Below are 18526 nucleotides of genomic sequence, written 5' to 3' on the forward strand. Positions count from 1 at the left end.
TATAAATAGTGAACTATTTATAAAGCTGTCTTTATCAAGCATACACACCATACATTTAAAGCAGATTTAATCACATTGCTTCCCCCAAAGAATCCTGAGAATTGTAGTTTACCCCTTACAGAGGTACAATTCCCAGCACCCTTAACAAATTACAGTTCCCAGGATTCTTTGGGAGAAGCCATGTGCTTTAAATGTATGGTGTGGATGTGGTCCTAATTTTTTCTTAGTGTGTCACCCAATCAGTGGACTCTGCCTAAATGATGAACTATCAGGGAGGGGGATAGTCAGCTGTCTAACTCATTCTTGTGAGCCAGCCAAGCCACAGCTGTCCACATTAGTTAGGAAGATGCCAGCATAGGGTGCCCACTTAAGCATCACCAAGAAAAAGGATACAAAACAGATTTGCACAAATGTTGGATATGCTAATTTATTATATGTATAGATGTAAATGTATAAATCGTGTCTTCCTCACTCTGCTGTCCGTATGGCAACTTGACAGGCAACTTTGAGGCTCCTGCTCTCCCTTCTTAGGGTTCGTTATCTTTAAAATGGGCTTGGACTCTCCTCTGTAAAGAAGGATGCATGCCACCCTATGCTGGCATCTAGGGCTCGAGCACAGCTTCTGGCGAAGGAAGCAATGCAGTGGGAGCCAGGACCAAGTGCTGCAGGCTACTCACCCAAGCTCCATGAGATGCCAAGTTGATTGGTGAGCTTAATGGAAGACTGTCCCCTAATTTGGCTTTGTCCACCCACTAGCCAAAGGTGCGTGTTGGGGGTTCTCCAAGAACCATCTCTGTCACTTGAGGCTCAGGTAGCCTCGGTGGCACAGAGTGCCTTCTACCAACTTCGGTTGGTCTCCCAACTACGTCCCTATCTGGACAGGGATAACCTGGCTTCAGTTGTCCATGCTCTGGTAACCTCCAGATTAGATTACTGCAATGCACTCTACGTGGAGCTGCCTTTGAAGATGGTTCGGAAACTGCAGCTTGGGCAAAATGCAGCAGCCAGATTGGTAACAGGGACCAGACGGTCCAAACATATAAAACCGATTCTGGCCCGCTTGCATTGGCTGCCTGTATGTTTCCGAGCTCGATTCAAGGTGCTGGTTTTGACCTATAAAGCCTTACATGGTTTGGGACCACAATACCTGATGGAACGCCTCTCCCAATATGAACCCACCCATACACTACGTTCAAGAGCAAAGGCCCTCCTGCGGGTGCCTAATCTGAGGGAAGCTGGGAGTCTGGCAGCAAGGGAGAGGGCCTTCTCAGTGGTGGCCCCCAAATTATGGAATGATGAGCTTGATGAGGTGCACCTGGCACCAACACTGTTATGTTTTCGGCGCCAGGTCAAAACTTTCCTCTTCTCCCAGGCATTTTAGCATGTGTTTTAAATTGTTTTTGAAAGATGTGTTTTTAAATTTGTATATTTGTTTTAATGTTTTTAGTTACTGTAAACTGCCCAGAGAGCTTCAGCTGTGGGGCGGTATATAAGTACAATAAATAAATAAATAAATAATAAATAAATAATTTGTCACATGTACAGACACATTCTCCTCTTTACTATGAGTTTGTACATTCCTGGTGCTGAAAATAGGTTTTGGGTTGAGCTCTGGAAAAACTGTCTCAAATTAGGCCCTAGCATCCATCTAACTGCAAGTTATATAAAGCAACACCTCAAAGCCACTGCCCATTTCATGAACCCAAGAGAGGTTTGGCATCATGCATGCCATTTCATAAACCAAGAGGGAGCTTCCCTGCTCTCATATATTAGTCAGCCAATTTGCTTGTTTCATGAACTAGACTGAAAGCTTGGTCATCTTACACAGGTCTGCATGGAAAGAAATCCCTCTGAGTTTACTTTACTCAGGGGGATTTAGAGCAGGTTCTTACTCTAGAGCAGGTATACTCAGGATTGCAGCCCTTAAACAATGAAGCAACTAAAGATGCTTACTTGGTCACTCAGACAATTTTAAAACTGTATTAAAACATTCATTCCAGTCATGCTCACCAAAGTGGATTTGAATTCTGTATAACACGTTGAAACCTGCAAGTATATTTCTTTCCCTTGAAGGCAGGAGAAAAGAATGCACCATCAGTCAGCTGTTGCCATGTAACCCTGTGAATGTTGATACAGCCTCTTCCTTTATCTTGAAGAGAGAGGATAGTGCATAAGGGCCCATAATGATACCTGCAAATAGAAATCATAGTGCCAGGCACCTTCCTAAGAAGCATGGGTGGGGAGATGAATGACAAAGGCACATAAGCTGTGACCTAAAGGGGCATTTTTTATCACATCTACAATCATTTCAGAATAACAACCTGCTCCAAACTTGAAGTATTCTTACTGAACTCACCCAAGCCACCTCAGAACGTAATTAAAGGTAGAGAAATATTTCTGTCAAGTTTTCCCACTACACGGCATATTATGTGTAACAAGTGAACTGACACAGAAGAGCTGTTCCTCTTGGAATCTCAAAAGGCTAAAGGTGGAACAAATATTGCATACAACATTGTAGAACAAAACCCAAATGGCTGTGTTTGAGAGAGAAAAGAGATATGATTTGGAGTGGAGAACTGGCAGGGGGAAGGGGATGCTTGTTCCTTGTCCTGCCATCACTTTTCTGCTGCAACTTTCACACACACACACATTTCAAGATGCAGCTGATGGAGGGGGGAAAGTGGCTGGGAGGAGTTTTGTTACATAAATTGCAGGTGTTGGCTCCACACCCAAGTGCTGGACCAAAATGCCCCCCACTCCTCATTTTGCCACTCTGTCTCTGGTATTGCCATGTCACCTTTAATTAGGACTGGCATGAGACACTTAGTTGCTTGAGGCTGAAGTGGCTGCTTCATTCTGCCTAATGGCAGGGCCGGCTCAGCATTTAATGTGTGCTCCAGCCCTAGCTGTATCTATATACGAGGCTAATGTAATGTCACTTCCTTGATTTCCCATCTCTTGGCATTAGGGTTGCCAGGTTCATCCCCTGAGACTGATCCTGTATCTTTAGGAGAAGAGAAAGTCAGCCAAGTCAAGTGCAGGTGTTCTTGCAACACTGTAATGAGAAAACCGCAAGGTGGAATTCTCCCTTCCCCCTGCACAACTTTTAAAGATACAGAAGACCTCTTGGTTGCCAGGCCCGCCCTCCAAGACATCTTCTGTATCTTTAAAAGTTGTGCAGGGGGAAGGGAGAATTCCACCTTATGGTTTTTCTCATTATAGTGTTGCAAGAACACCTGCACTTGGCTGACTTTCTCTTCTCCTAAAGATACAAGGATCCGTCTCAGGCCATGAACCTGGCAACCCTACTTGGCACTATATATGTATATGCCTACATGTGAAGTGTCAGGAGAGCTAAAAACACTTTAAGACATCATAAAAACAGATTTTAAAATACATTAAAACAAATCAATTTTAAAAAATTCTTTTAAAAAGCCTTAAAAACATCTTAAATAAAAAGAGTTAAAAAATATTGTTTAGCGTGGGGGAAAGGTTTTACAAAAACATATTAAAAGCAATTCCAACACAGACTCAGACTGGGATAGGTCTTAACTTAAAAGGCTTTTTGAAAGAGGAAAGTTATTAAGAGGATTTATATCCTAATTTGTTCCTAATCAAATATTTCAGTTCAAATGCTTGTGGCTGTTGGGATATAAAATTAACATGAGGTACTTTTAAAGTGTTGTTTCCTAAATATGAATCTAATAAACAAGCTAAATCAGTTCACACTCTATTTAGGGCATCCAACAATTTTCCTGCAAACCCACATCCCTGCTTAAATGAAAGAGAGCACCAGAGAGCTTATTTTGTCCCAGGCTCACCCAAGAACCTCTCTCACCACTGCTAGGACACTACCCTGTACTGCATGAAATAAGAAAGAGAATGGTGTCTAAACATGTAAGAAGTGTCTTCAGTACACTGACTCTCACATACCAGTTCAAAGAGAGGAGAAACTTGATGGAGGCTTGCGTGCTGGCACCTCTCCTTATTAAAAAAAGAAAATGCAATGACCTGCAAGTTGTGCTAGCGTTAGACAGGGCAACTGATAGTGAGAAAGGGGAATGTACCTTACCCACCCAGCCATTTTCTGCTTTCCATGAATAAAACTGCTGCTGGTGTCCCCTGAAGGAGCTAAAGCCCCAGCCTGCATTTCCCCCAAAAAACCTGGCATAGCAGTGGGAATGGCAAAGATCTCAGCACTGCCAGGGGGCAGACATAGAATCATAGAGTTGGAAGGGGCCTATAAGGCCGTAGAGTCCAACCACAGATCAATGCAGGAATCCAAATTAAAGCATACCCAACAGGAGACTGTCCAGCTGCCTCTTGAAGGCCTCCAGTGTTGCACCAAGAGGAACATGAAGCACCAAGAGAGAAAAAAATACCACATAGTAAGCAAATAACTTTTCCCAGTGTAATGAGTGTGGGATGCATTGTTCCATTCCGTGTGTATGTGTGTACACCCATCCATCCATTTCCAGAGAAGAAATGAGGTAGGGTAATCTTTGGTGGGGAGATATCTGTCAGTCATTTTGAAGAAGGATATGTATTAAAAATACTTTTTAGTCTTTTCTGTATTGCTGAGGTTTGCTTTTATATTTGTATTTGTTTGGGGCAGGAGCATTTGATGGATGGACTGCATTCAAGTCAATTCCGACTTATGGCGACCCTATGAATAGGGTTTTCATGGTAAGTGGTATTCAGAGGTGGTTTACCATTGCCTGCCTCTGAGGCTGAGAGACAGTGATTGGCCCAAGGTCACCCAGGGAGCTTCATGGCTGTATGGGGATTCAAACCCTAGTCTCCCAAGCCGTAGTCCAACACTCTAACCACTAAGCCACACTGGCTCTCCCTTTGGTGGATTCAAACCCCTTTATTCCATCCTCCATGATGGCAGGCAGATACTCCCATTGCATTCACCACTTAAGACACGTACCCTGAGACACTGTAGCAATTGAGATGATGGCTTTTTCTCCTTGCTGACTCAACCATAAAGTGAGCTAGAATCTCTAGAATAAGAGATGGAGCTGGACATTTAGATCAAGTGAGCATGTGCAGTTTTCTAAACTTCCTAGATTCTGCATATGCAGCAGGCAGGCTAAAATTCTTGATTTTCCCAGGACAGCTGTGGTGTCCCTTATTGGCTAAGAACAATGGAAAGTGGGAATAGGCTGATTTCTCACAAAATGATTGGGCAGAAAACTTGCCTTGTATCTCTGAATCCACAAGGGCTAGAGACTTTTTTTAAAAATGAAAGCTGGGAATCCGGGCTACCCAATGGGCTAAGTGGGCACTGGGTAGCATGGCTAGAATTTGGGTATAACTCAGCTAACCAGGCAATATGGCAACCCTATGCTAGTGGTGATACGGAAACTCTGAATCATTTCTAAAATGATATTCCAGTCTCATTGATTTAGTTTAACTATTCATTCAAGTTACACTCCCCCCCCAAACTGTAAGAATAGATAGCTGAGGGGGAACGGATGCCTCTACCACCCTCACACACAAAACATCTTCAGAGATGTGAAGGGTTTTAAGAGCAAACAAAGTAGCTTCAAATCTGTTCCAGATCTAATTCTCTCAGGTAGTTCTTCCCTATCATCCTGTCATAGTATGTTAAACTTCATAATCTCTCCAGTACTTGATGCATTAATGTGTAGTCTTTAGACTGTGGATGTTTGATAATCCCAGAATCAGACTGTGACCCATTACACTACAGTGGATTTGATGGCCTGATCTCTTCTTGTTCCTCTGTAACCCCAGCATCACTGGTTCATAAATCCTTAAGCCTGAATGTTTAAAAAAGAAACCATTGAAAACCAGGAAGACACAGCAGCTGCAAATCCTTTTACAGCTTTCAGAACAGCTCAAAGTGGCTGCAGAAAAGATGAACACAGCATTCAAATATATATTTAAAATGACCTATTGAAATTTATCTCTCCTGCCACATCCTTCCACACAGGGATGTTTTACAGAGATGGCCTTTTATGTATATGCTTGTTTGGCAAGTTCATATGAATAAAGGAAATTATATATTTTTTTGAATTGCCAGGGACCTTGCGGGGCACAAGCACAATATTCTTTTTATGCTTTCTTCCCATTGTCGGTCTAGGAAAACATGAATCATGGATATGTTAATTCTGTCCCTGCTCCTCCCTTTTCAAGAGCAATACTTTGTTTCTTATCTGCAGAATTTATTCTGTTTAGGTGGTTGTATAGTTCCAATTAATATTTAAAAGTGTTTTTGGGGGGTTGAAAGTAGAAAAACAGAAAGGATGCTAAATTCTTAATATTATTTAACCACCTGACAATATTAGTATTGCAGTTTCAAGGAGCCTCAGTTGTGATCCTCAAAGTAACCATGTAAGAAAAGTCATTATTATCTTCCACATTGCAAATGGGTAGACTGAGGCTGAGAGAGAAAGTGGCTTGCCTAAGGCCACCAAGCGAGTTCATGTCAGATTTTGAATTGAGAACTTCATGATCCGTAGTGCAATCTCCTAGAAATTAATGGCAACTGAACTAGAAGAGTTCATGGAAGGCAGTGACAATTCATGTTCCATATTTAACAAGTTTCGCATCACATTTTCCAGATATGAGAAAGACTCCTGTTACTCTCCCCTCTGTGTCTTCAGACATGCAACAGAAATTCTAGCTTTGTCAAAATGCTTTTCTCTTCACTCAACAGGAACTATGATTCTTTTGTGATGAACATGGATTCCACAAATTTGGAAACCCATGTGCCATCATGATCTGACAACACCCTAATTATATGTTCTGTGCTCTAAGTTCACAGTTGTGCCATTCCTTGGAATGCAAGGTTCTGGGGCTGAACAACACACAGGCAAAGAGATAATGGCCAGTGAACCAAGCAGACTTGTGCGCATCAGCAGAAAGCACATGGGGTTTGCCAATTCATGCTTCTAACAACATCCCCTAATGTTGGGTAACCTTTTTTGAGGACCCCATTCCCTTGGGGGCCAGATGCTGCTGGTGGGTAGGGTCAAAGCCAGCAGTGAATAGGGCCAAAGCCAAAAGCAGTTGAGGCCACTCCCCTCTGTGTGTGTGTGTCCACCCAGTAGGCAGCCAAGGGGAGAACAGACAGCTCTTGCCAGAGGTCTGAACTGATCACTTGCAGAAGTGTTTTGATATTGAGTTGAGGACCACATGAAATCAACTGAAAGGCCACTTGCAGCCCTAGGGCTGTAGGTTGTCCACTGCTACTCTAGTGCCACCTTACATGCAGTTCCAGAGGGCTGACCAGCTCTCATGAGAAGCTTTTCAAGAGGAGTCGAGGGTTGCAGTTAGAGGGCCAGCAGAAAAGCCTCAATGTGTGAATCCTTTGGATCCCAGCCGTTCTTCAAAGTCACACACCCAAAATCACCCATTATGGCACTGGAGTGAAATAGTGACTGCACTGAGCCTCACATGATCTATCAGCACACTCCATAACAAATGATTCACATCTGCATTTATCTGCTGCTGCTTTCACTGGGCAACAATCTTTTCATTTTTCATTTCAACAGTTCTAAAATTTCATGGTGTCTCACCTCACTTTTTTCAGATGGATAAGCTAGTAAGAACTTTGCTGTTTAATTAAGGTATGCATGAAGAAGTGGGGAAATGTAAGACAATTGTACATTTACATGGCTGCTAATTACACCCTCCTGACATAGTTATTGTGTGAGAAGCACACTTAGAATGAAACCGCTGTACTATCTAATTGAACCCAAAAATATTTCTGACACTTTAATGAACACACCAATTAGTTTTATTTTACAAGTCTTTCAAATGAACCACAAAGGATTAGAAAATGACATTCAAGGTCTGTGTATAATTAAATTGCATTAACTCAGGAAGGTGGAGGGAAAGGTAAAGTCACCCAGGAGTAAAAATATGTAGGATACACATTAGCATTTAAAGATGGCTTGGAGTAAATAAGATTTTTACTCTGACAGCCACTCATCGAGAATGGCTGATGATGGTGATGAAGTAACACAGTGACTTCTGGAACTATGCAAACCCAGTACCTGTGTGTATCACCCATCACCAGTGGTATGCTCATCAAATTTTGCCTCAAAGCAAATGTGGAAATTCCTACCTGGAAAAAACATCTGAAGGTCAAGTAGATGTTGGGTGGGATGGGAGTTAATTAATGAAACTCCCCATGTACTTGCTTTTTTGTAAAAGCACAGCTGGGGGGAGGGATTTGCTCCAAAACTGCAGCCCTGATCCAAATTACGTCCCTGAAGCTATTAAATATACAGAGATAGGGTTCCATTTATGCATCACCAAAAAAGGACAAAAGTGCTTATTTTATAAAAATTACATATGCTAATTATACATATATAGACAAATTTAGAAATTATAATTATAATTTTAACAGACATACAATACATTTTGTTATAATGGGGAAGACGGTGACCAGATGACCTGGTCCTTGTTCATTCTGCTATCCAGGTGCCATGGTTGATGGGTAACTTCAATGCCTCTTCTGCTCTCCCTTCTTAGGGTTCTTTATCTTTAAATCCGACCTGGAGTGGGCAGCCCTTCAAATATAATTATTATATTATTATATTATTAATTCCATTTATATCCTGCCCTTCTTCCCAAATGAGCTCAGAGTGGCAAACATATAAATAACAATATCATTAAAAACATTCTAAAAACGGTTAAAAACAATCACATTCTCTGAGTCAGTGATTTTAGAGTTGCATAGAACGGTATTGTTCAGTCACCAAATGTCTGGGTAAATAAGAATGTTCCTTAACTGCCACTGAGAAGGATCTGTAATGAGTCAACACCAACCAGGCAGCTCCCAGGGACAGCACCACAAAGTCCTCACCTGCTGATTGTAGGTTCTGAGATGGTTGATATTGGGAAAGGTGCTCCTTTAAGTACTTTGGTCCCAAGCTATTTAGGGTGTTGTATACTAGTTTTAACACCTTGAATTGGGACTGGTGTCTCATTGTCAGCCAGTGCAGTGCTTTAAGGCCCAATAAGATATGATCCCATCTGGCTGCACCACTTACCAGCCTAGCAGCTGCATCCTGAACTAGCTACAGCCTCTAGAGCAACTTCAAGGGCAACCTCACGAGTGCATTACAGTAGTCCAGGCAGAAGGTCACCAAAGCATACACAAGGAGAACCAGGTTATCTTGGTGCAGGAACTGCCGTAGCTGGTGAATCAACCTAAGTGGAGCATAAGTCTCAGCTATCTTTTCGACGCCTTTTGAAGACTTTCCTCTTTCAACAAGCCTTTTAGGTTGAGACCTATCCCAGTCTGCATCTGTGTTAGAATTGCTGGATATGTTTTTTAAAAATGCTTTTAACCCTTTTTTAAAGTTGTTTCTTAAAAATATTTTAACGCTGTTTTGTTTTAATGTATTTTAAGATATGTTTTTATGATGTTTTAAAGTGTTTTTAGCTCTTTGTTTGACGCCCTGGACTCCTGCTGGGAGGAAGGGCAGGATACAAATAAAATAAAATAAATAAATAAATAAATAAGTCCTCCTAATTACAGAAACCCACTTGAGACTCCAGGGACAAGTCGGGATCCAGAACTACTCCCAGACTACAATCCTGTTCCTTCAGAGGGATTATAAGCCTTCCCAGAACAGATCATACAGCTAATTCCCAGACACAGGAACCACAAATCCACATGGGAACCATCCACACAGGAACTAGTCACCCACAGCATTTCTGTCTTACCAGTGGTAAGCAGTGGTAACGCAGCCGAAGCTCTGCTCACGGCCGGAGTTCGATTCCAACGGAAGGAGGAAGTCGAATCTCCAGTAAAAGGGGTCGAGGTCCACTCAGCCTTCCATCCATCTGTGGTCGGTAAAATGAGTACCCAGCATACACTGGGGGGTAAAGGAAGGCCGGGGATGGAACTGGCAATTCCACCCCCGTCGCAACATGTCACCCTAAGAGTCGGAAACGACTTGCACTACAAGTGCGGGGACACCTTTACCTTTATTGGCCCCCATCCGGTCCATCATTGCTCTCAGACACCAGTGCAACACTTTCACAGCCTCTCCTGATTCCAGTGGAATGGAGAGATGGAGCTTTGTCCCACCCGCATACCGATGGCACCATGTTCCACATCCTTGGATGACAACTCCCAACAGTTTCATATAGATGTTAACTATCATAGGAGACAGAATGGGCCTTTGTGGGACCCCACAGGCCAAAAGCCATGGAGCCAAACAACATTTTCCTAGCACTATTTTCTGGCAGTGACGCAGCAGTAGGAGTGGAACCACTGTAATACAGTACCACAAACTTCCACCCCCATGATCTACTCCAGAAGGACATCATGGTCAATGGTGTCAAAATCTGCTGAGAGGTCAAGGAGGACTAACAGGGTCACATTTCTCCTGTCACTCTCTTGATAAAGGTCATCAATCAAGGCAATCAAGGTTTTCTTGATACCAAAACCGAGACTGCCCTCTGTAAAACAGGACACAGGGCTACTCTACATGGACAGCTAGAAAAGTGATTTAAATCAGAGGATCAACTTGGCAGCAAAGGATTAGACCCCTCACCCTCCCCATACCACATGTCTGGTCCAAGTTGCCCCCTCTCTCAAGTCTGCTTTTTGAGAAAGAAAAAATGTAGGGAGTTCCAGAAAAAAACATAATGTCTAGCTTGATCTGATAGAATTCAAATGAAAACACAAAGAATTTGCATAGACCAGAAATGTCTCAAATAATCAAAACATGAGAGCACATTAACAATACCAACTAAGTAAATAAATAACAATGGCCTAAGTGTGGGGTATTTGATGGCATGCCCTTAATACTCTTGCTCTACCTTTTCCCTGAGTTGAGAACAAGGTGTGAGGGTCTCTTTCAAGTTCCAGAGATGAGGTCCACCAATGGGCAGTGTGGGAGTGGGTGGGTGCATGGGTGGGTGGTGGTTCCTTTCTTGTGGAATTCCTTCCTAATCAGCCAGATTTGTTGTTTTAGAAGAAGATAGTAAAAATACATTTTGAGGCAGGGGAGCATCAAGCCGTTTGAGTTAAAAGGTGGTGGGTTGTGAATGAACTAATGTTAACTTTGCTCTGATTTGATGGTTTAGTTATGGTTATAATTTTGTACTAAGTTTGCCCTTCTCCAGTACTGCTGATATCTTAAAGAAAAGCAAGTAAACCATTTTTTAAAAAGTTGATTTCTCATACTGGGATAATAAAAAGGTTTAATCTTGCCTCTAGAACGCAGATGAAGATCCAGCTCGCTGGGCCTCAAAAGCCAAAGCATCTCAGCAGAAGAGGACATGCTCTTAGTGGAGACCTGCTTAATATCATATAGTTGGGGAAGAGCAAGGCCTCCTTAGAGAAGAGTATGAAAGGTTTTATATGGGAATAGGAGGTTCTTGCAGAATTAAACCCAGGCCTGACTACAAGAGGACAGATTGCCAGTGCTAGTCTGCCTGCACTAGCTTCCAAGTTGCTTCGGGCAAATTTCAGGTACTGGTTTTGACTTCAAACCCCGTGCCCATGTGGGTCTTGCATGGCTCCAAGACATCCCACCTCATTGTGTACCTCCACTTGCTCTGAGAACAGCAACTGCAGCTCTGCCTTTTGTCCTAGCATTTATGCTGATTTCACCTTCAAGGGCGCATAGCTAGGGATTCTTTGTGGTGGCACCCTCCCCTTCAAACTGTTTATTTAATATTATTTATTTTATTATTTTATTTTATTTGTTAAATTTATATCCTGCCATTCCTTCCAGTAGGAGTCCAGGGCGGCAAACAAAAACACTAAAAACACTCTAAAATATCATTAAAAAAGACTTTAAAACAAAACATATTTAAAATCATTTTAAAACAAAAGATCTTTAAAAACATTTTTTTAAAAAGCTTTAAACACGTTATAAAGCAATGCCAACACAGATGCAGACTGTGATAAGGTCTTTATTTAAAAGGCTTTTTGAAAGTGGAAGGTCTTCAGTAGGCACCGAAAAGATAACAGAGATGGCACCTGTCTAATATTTAAGGGGAGGAAATTCCAAAGGGTAAGTGCCGCTACGCTAAAGGTCCACTTCCTATATTGTGAGGAACAGACCTCTTGACAAGATGGTAACTGCAGGAGGATCTCACCTGCAGAGTGCAATGGTCAACTGGGTATATAAGGGCTGTTCGGTATTATAAAAATACCAGAGAGAAATAGGAACTAATTTGGTTGGTCTTATTTCTTAGCAGAGATATAAAAACACAAGCAGCAGAATGAGAATGTAACCAGCCCCACCTTTCTCTATATAAACAACAACAGACACAATCTTTTAGGTAAAAGAAAAGAATGTTTACTTACAACCTCATATGTTAGGAACATAGGCTCTAGCTTAGAAGAAAGAAAATAGGAGTCTCAGTTCATTTTAGTGGTTTAGTATTGATGCTCTCAGAGACAGCATCTGTGCCATGCGCTCTCTCTCAAAGGTAGGAAGATCAGCAATGCAGAATATTCAAAAATCCCCCAGGACAAAGGAGGAGGAAGTCAGGTAAGTAACCCCACCCATTAGAAAATTACATCATGGTAAAACAGGTACATGGGATATTCCCCAAATATCCCTTAAAGGGAACATGCAACATTTGCCTATTCCAACAAGGGGTAAGATGAGCTTTCAGGTATCCTGGTCCCAAGCTGTACAGGGCTTTGTACATCAAAACAAGAACCTTAACTTAGTCCAGTAGCTAATGGGCAGCCAGTGCAATTCTTTCAGCAGCAGGATGACATGTTGGCGATACCCTGCCCCAGAGAGCAGTTGTGCCACCACATTTTGCACTAGCTGCAGCTACTGGACCAACCTCAAGGGCAGCCCCACATAGAGCACATTACAGTAATCCAGCCTGGAGGTTACCAGTGCATGGACAACAGCTATCCTGATCCAGAAATGGCCACAGCTGCTTACCAGCCAAAGCTGGTAACAGGCTCTCCTAGCACTGAGGTTGCCTGGGCCTCTAGTGATAAAGATGGATCCAGGAACAGCCCCATACTATGAACCTGCTCTTTCAGACCATGTATGACCCCATCCACAGCAGGCAACTGACCAGTTATCTGAACTAAGGAACCCCAACCCACAGCCCCTCTATCTTACTAGGATTCAGATTCAGTTTACCCACCATCAAGTCCAGGTACCGATTCAGGACTTGCATGGCGTCTCCCAATACAGATATTACAGAGAAATAGAGCTGGGTATCATCAGCATACTGCTGACACCTCAGTTCAAATCTCCTGATGACCACTCCCAAGGGCTTCATATGGAAGTTAAATAGCATCATGGATGAGATGGTACCCAAGGGCACCCCACAGCACAACTGCCAGGGAGCCAAAAGACAATCATCAAATGCTGTTCTCTGAAAATTACCCTGGAGACAGGATCAGAACCATTGTAAAACAGTGCCTCAGATACCCGTCTCACCAATTCAGCCCAGAAGGATACCATGGTCTATGATATCAAAAACTTCAGAGAGATCAAGTAAGAATAACAGGGTCACACTCCCCCTGCCCTTCTCCAAATACAGGTCATCCATCAGGGTTATCAAGGCCGATTCAGTCCCAAAACCAGACCTGAACCCAGATTGGAATGGATAATCTGTTTTATCCAAGAGTACTTGCAATTGCTGCACCACAACCCTCTCAAATCACCTCTTCTATTTGCAATTGGGCAGTAGTTGTCACAAACCAATGGGTCCAGGGTGGGCTTTTTCAGGAGCAGTCAGATCACTGCCTCTTTCAGGGTGGCTGGAACCAATCCTTCCCACAATGACACATACCCTATCTGCAAGCTTTACTAAGCCAAGAAGCGCAACGGTCGAAAGGACACATTGTTGGCCACATCGTCGCAAGCACCTTCTCCATCAGGCCGCATCAATTGAAACCAATCCCAAGAAGTTGCAGCAGATGTTGCACTGGACAGCTCACTGGGGACTATAGTAGATGTGGAAAGGGCATCAAGATTGCTACAGTGGTGAGCAACTTTACCCTCAAAGTGCCTTGCAAACAATTCACAATGGGCTGCTTAAGGGTCTAAAATGCTATTTCCTGGAGTTGATGTCAACAGTCCCCTGAGAATACAGAAAAGCTCTACTGGATGGCTGCTTGAGGATGTGATGGTTGTGGAGAAGTGAGCCTTCTTCGTCGCCCTCACCACCACACGGTAGGCATGGTTATGATGTTTTACTTGTGCCTGATCAGCCTCACATCACATCTTTTGGCACTTGCGCTCTAGCTGTCATCCAGCCTATTTCATTGCCCTTAGATCACTGGTGTACCAAGGTGCAAACGGGGCTCCGCAATGCCGGAGGGGATGCTCAGGGGCAACTGTGTTAAGAGCCTGATGCATCTCGTTCCACAACGTGACAAGGGTTTCAACAGGGTTGCCTGCTCTATCTACAGGGAAGTCCCCTAGGGCATTCAGGAATCCAGTGGATTCCATTAGTCTTTGGGGGTGGACCATCTTAATCTGTCCATCCCATAATCTGACCCCTTTTTTGTCTATTTATTTTTTTATTTATTTATATCTCACCCTTCCTACCAGTAGGAGCCCAGGGCAGCATTTGCTGAATATCTTCTCAAGATTTCTTTTAATAGCCTTTTAGACAAGAATAACTTTTATTCTGGTACTGTTACATTTTTGGATTTCTATTCTGCTTACAGATTATTTGTTTTAAAATCTGTAAACCGCTTTGACCACTCCAACATCTGAGCTGGAAAAATTACTTACAGACTTTATAAATAAATCAAATAAAAACAACCAGAGATCACTGCAAGTCAAACATTTTAAAATAGTCTTCCATTACAAATATTAACTGAAAAGTAGGTTCTTAGTATTGTTATTTATTGGACAAGCTCTTTGGATTTTTATAATCTATAACTCATACTTTCAAACTGATTTGATGCAGATTCCCCCAAAGTCATGTAGAAAAGGACGTGAAGTATTGTAACCCTCAGTTCTACTTATAAAATTTCCCATTTACATGCATGCTGTCCATTCACCAAAGCCATTAAATATCATAAATGCAGAGTTAATGTCTCATTTCTAAAAGTTACGTATCTTAGTAATTACATGAAATGACTTTCAAAGACTAAGTTTCTAAACTCTATTGACAAAGCAGTCAGGAATAACTTTAAATAGCCTTATGCTTCATGGGCACTTGAATGACTCATCTACTTAAAACAGAAATGGGGAACCAGAACAGGGAATTCATCTTCGCACCCCTGTAAAGCAAACCTCACAGAAAACTGCCTTTCATCCATTCATTGTTGTTGCAATCCTATAACCGCTTTCCCAGGAATGTCCTATTAAACTCAGTGGCACTTACTTCTAAGTAGAAACGTGTAGGATTGCATTTTCACTTATGCTTCTCTTCCAGCAAAGTACATAAACCAGGTAGTAAGTCGTGTGACACACATTAAATGGCCAATTAAACAGGCCTCAAATGAAATTTTGTGGAAATTCAAAATTCTGGCAAAATTTCTAAGTTTTGGATGTTAAATGGGATTTAATTTTGGTTCTGAAATTTTAATCTGAAATATTATATGCAGCCAGAGCTGAAAATATGGGAGGAGGTTTGAACTGGACTTAATGGAGCCCTCTTCTTTCCCCAATTGGTGTCCACTGGCCATTACTTTTAATTGGGGCCAGTATTTGGATGCACCTAGCCGTCCCTTTACTCCCTAAGGTCCCATCCTGAAATCTATACAAGCTACAGGCATGCTTGGTCGTTTGATGCTCATCCACAGAAAGGAAATACAAATTACATCTTTGTTGAGGAGATTAAATTGCTGCACCAGCATCTCAGTGAACAGAGTGAAACTCGCAACAAACAAAATAATATATTGACATTGTGACAATAACTTTGGCATTAAAAGCCACATTTTGAAATGTACTGGTTCTTTCCTAAGTGTTTGTTTACTTGTGTATTTATATCGTGCCCCATCCCAAAGACCAAGGATGGCCAACAGAATTTTCATGTTTAATAAAATGAAGTTTAATGTGGGTCTGAGTTTTTAAAGGGTTTATTTATTTATTTATTTTATTAAATTTATATACCGCCCCATAGCCGAAGCTCTCTGGGCGGTTCACAACAGTCATACATCAAATACAATAAACCACATATTTAGACAATTTAAAACATCTTTAAAATTTTTAAATTCTTAAAAAAGTTAAAAAACAATTTTAACACATACTAAAATGCCTGGGAGGAGAGTTTTAACCTGGCGCCAAAAAGATAATAATGTTGGCGCCAGGCGTACCTCATCAGGAAGATTGTTCCATAATTCGGGGGCCACCACTGAAAAGGCCCTTTTTCTTGTTGATACCCTCCGAGCTTCCCTATAAGTAGGCACCCAGAGGAGGGTCTTCGATGTTGAGCGTAGTGTACGGGTTCACAATAAACCAGGACGGGGGGGGAACTCACCCACCTTCATGAAACCCTTGAACAGAAACAAAGGGGAAGAGAGGGATTCTGGGACATTTAGGGGAGGAGGCCAAAGTTCTATAAAATTCATGGGGATGTACTTTTTATGGTTTTCTATATTTTCTTTTAAAAGGAAGCCACAGCGCAACAGCAGAGCCCTCAGCAGTGTGATTGTGTGATGATGTAGCACCATTACCAGATAAAGAAAAAAGATGGCTGCCTCTTGATCCTTAAACTGGACATGGACTGGACAGCCCTTTAAACAAAAGACTCCTTCAAACAGAAGACTGACCTCTGCAAAAGGACAGTACCTACACATGGCCACCCTAATAGAAGGTCTCCTCTTCCTAATGGTGCAGAATGGATGCAAATTCTGTCATACGGCAAAGTAAAAACCCCGACAGCTTTCTTTCCCCCCTATCTGTTCATGTTTTTAAAACAACTTTGCTTTAATTGAAGTTTTATTTATTCATTTATTATTTGATTTATATCCTGCCCTTCCTCCCAGCAGGAGCCCAGGGCGACAAACAAAAGCACTAAAAACACTTTAAAACATAATGAAAACAGACTTTAAAATATATTAAAACAAAACATCTTTAAAAACATTTTTTTTAAAAGCTTTGGAATTTTTTTAAAAAAGCTTTGAAATCTTAAAAAAGGTTAAAAACATATTGTTTTTTTAAAAGGGTTTAAAAACATATTAAAAAGCAATTCCAACACAGACGCAGACTGTTCCCCAATACTCTGCTCCATTCAAGTTGAAATACAGATCCTTAAGCATTCTGGCATTAGTTACAGAATTCTCTCACAGTGTAACACAACTCTTTTAATCCCCACTCAGAAAAATCTGAACAAGTCCATTTAAACTGCAGAGGAAATGACCTTCTGAAGAAGGGCATGAGAAGAATATGTTGGGGTTTTTTTTTTACAGAAAAGTAATTACATTATGTTTAATGCTGCTTAATTTAAATCTTATGTCACCAAAAAGATAGGCCCTTCTGCATGTTGTAGAAGATTCGGCACTTCTTTAACACATGCATCCAAGAAAATAATATATACATTCTACTGTGCCTTTGGCAGTGCTGTTAAAACTGAGAAGAAAACAGAATTTGAAAGGCTTAAGGGCTGCTATTGCAGGAACCTGCAGCTTTACATGAAATCAAAAGGACATTGCAGAGAGCTGGCAAAACCTCCTTCTTCTCCCCTTAAGCACAACCTTACATATCAGTTCAGAAGCACAATGAAATGCTGAAGTCTGTCTGGAAATATAGGGCACAATTCCTTGCAAAAATGAATAGGGTAAGAGCACAATAAAGCTTGCACATATAGACACAGACAGGGCTTTTTTTGTTACACTACCCACCGGTGCAGACTACCAGCACCTTTTTTTTTGCTGCCCATGCCAGTCATTTTGTGCTGTGACCCCTGGAACTTTTATTAAAGTATGAGTACTGGCACCTCTTTTATTTTGTTAACCAAAACAGCCCTGGACACAGTGATATGCCACCCCCCAATGTTATTAGCATGGTAGCCGTCAAGCTTTCTATCTTGAAGGAACCCTTTTCTTGTCAGCTTGTCTGCCAAAGATCCTTATATGATAGGCTGTGTGGTACGTTGCAGAGGATTCTGGGATGTATTGTATGGTGTACACTCAGATCACACAGAACAGAAACTGGGCCTATTGAGCCTGCTGGTACTGCCCAAACTGAGAGGTGACCTAGAAGGCATCCATCAGGTTCCTGCAGCTTTGAAGGAGAAGGAATTTTATTTATTTATTTATTTAAAAAACTATTTTCCAGGGAAGCCAGTTTAAACTGCAATAGAGAGCCACCCCACTCTTTTTTTAGGTGGACCTATAACCATCCTGTTTCTTTTCAAGTGGGCATAATTGACCTAACTGTCTCATAACTGAGTCCTCCTACCCATTTTCTCCTGCTTCAGGCACAAAGGGAAGTTTGACCACCATGAATGTATCATCACTGAGGACACGTTGATAAAGTTCTAAGCACCTTCACGGCTCCTTGGAACTAGGGATGGGCAAGAAATTCAATTCAGTTTGCATTTGAGGCCAAATCTATCAAATTTGCAATTTCTGAAATAATATGAG

General features: G+C 41.8%; 1 long non-coding RNA gene across 1 annotated transcript in view; it reads right to left on the minus strand.

Moving 5' to 3' along the window:
- Positions 1 to 8042: 8042 nt before the first annotated feature.
- Positions 8043 to 18526, minus strand: part of LOC133386804 (uncharacterized) — a 331786-nt gene continuing 321302 nt past the window's right edge. The window contains exon 4 of the long non-coding RNA XR_009763300.1: positions 8043 to 8546. This is a non-coding gene — a long non-coding RNA (uncharacterized LOC133386804). The remainder of the gene's footprint in view (positions 8547 to 18526) is intronic.

This window comes from Rhineura floridana, chromosome 6 (assembly GCF_030035675.1).
Source record: "Rhineura floridana isolate rRhiFlo1 chromosome 6, rRhiFlo1.hap2, whole genome shotgun sequence".
NCBI lineage: Eukaryota > Metazoa > Chordata > Lepidosauria > Squamata > Rhineuridae > Rhineura > Rhineura floridana.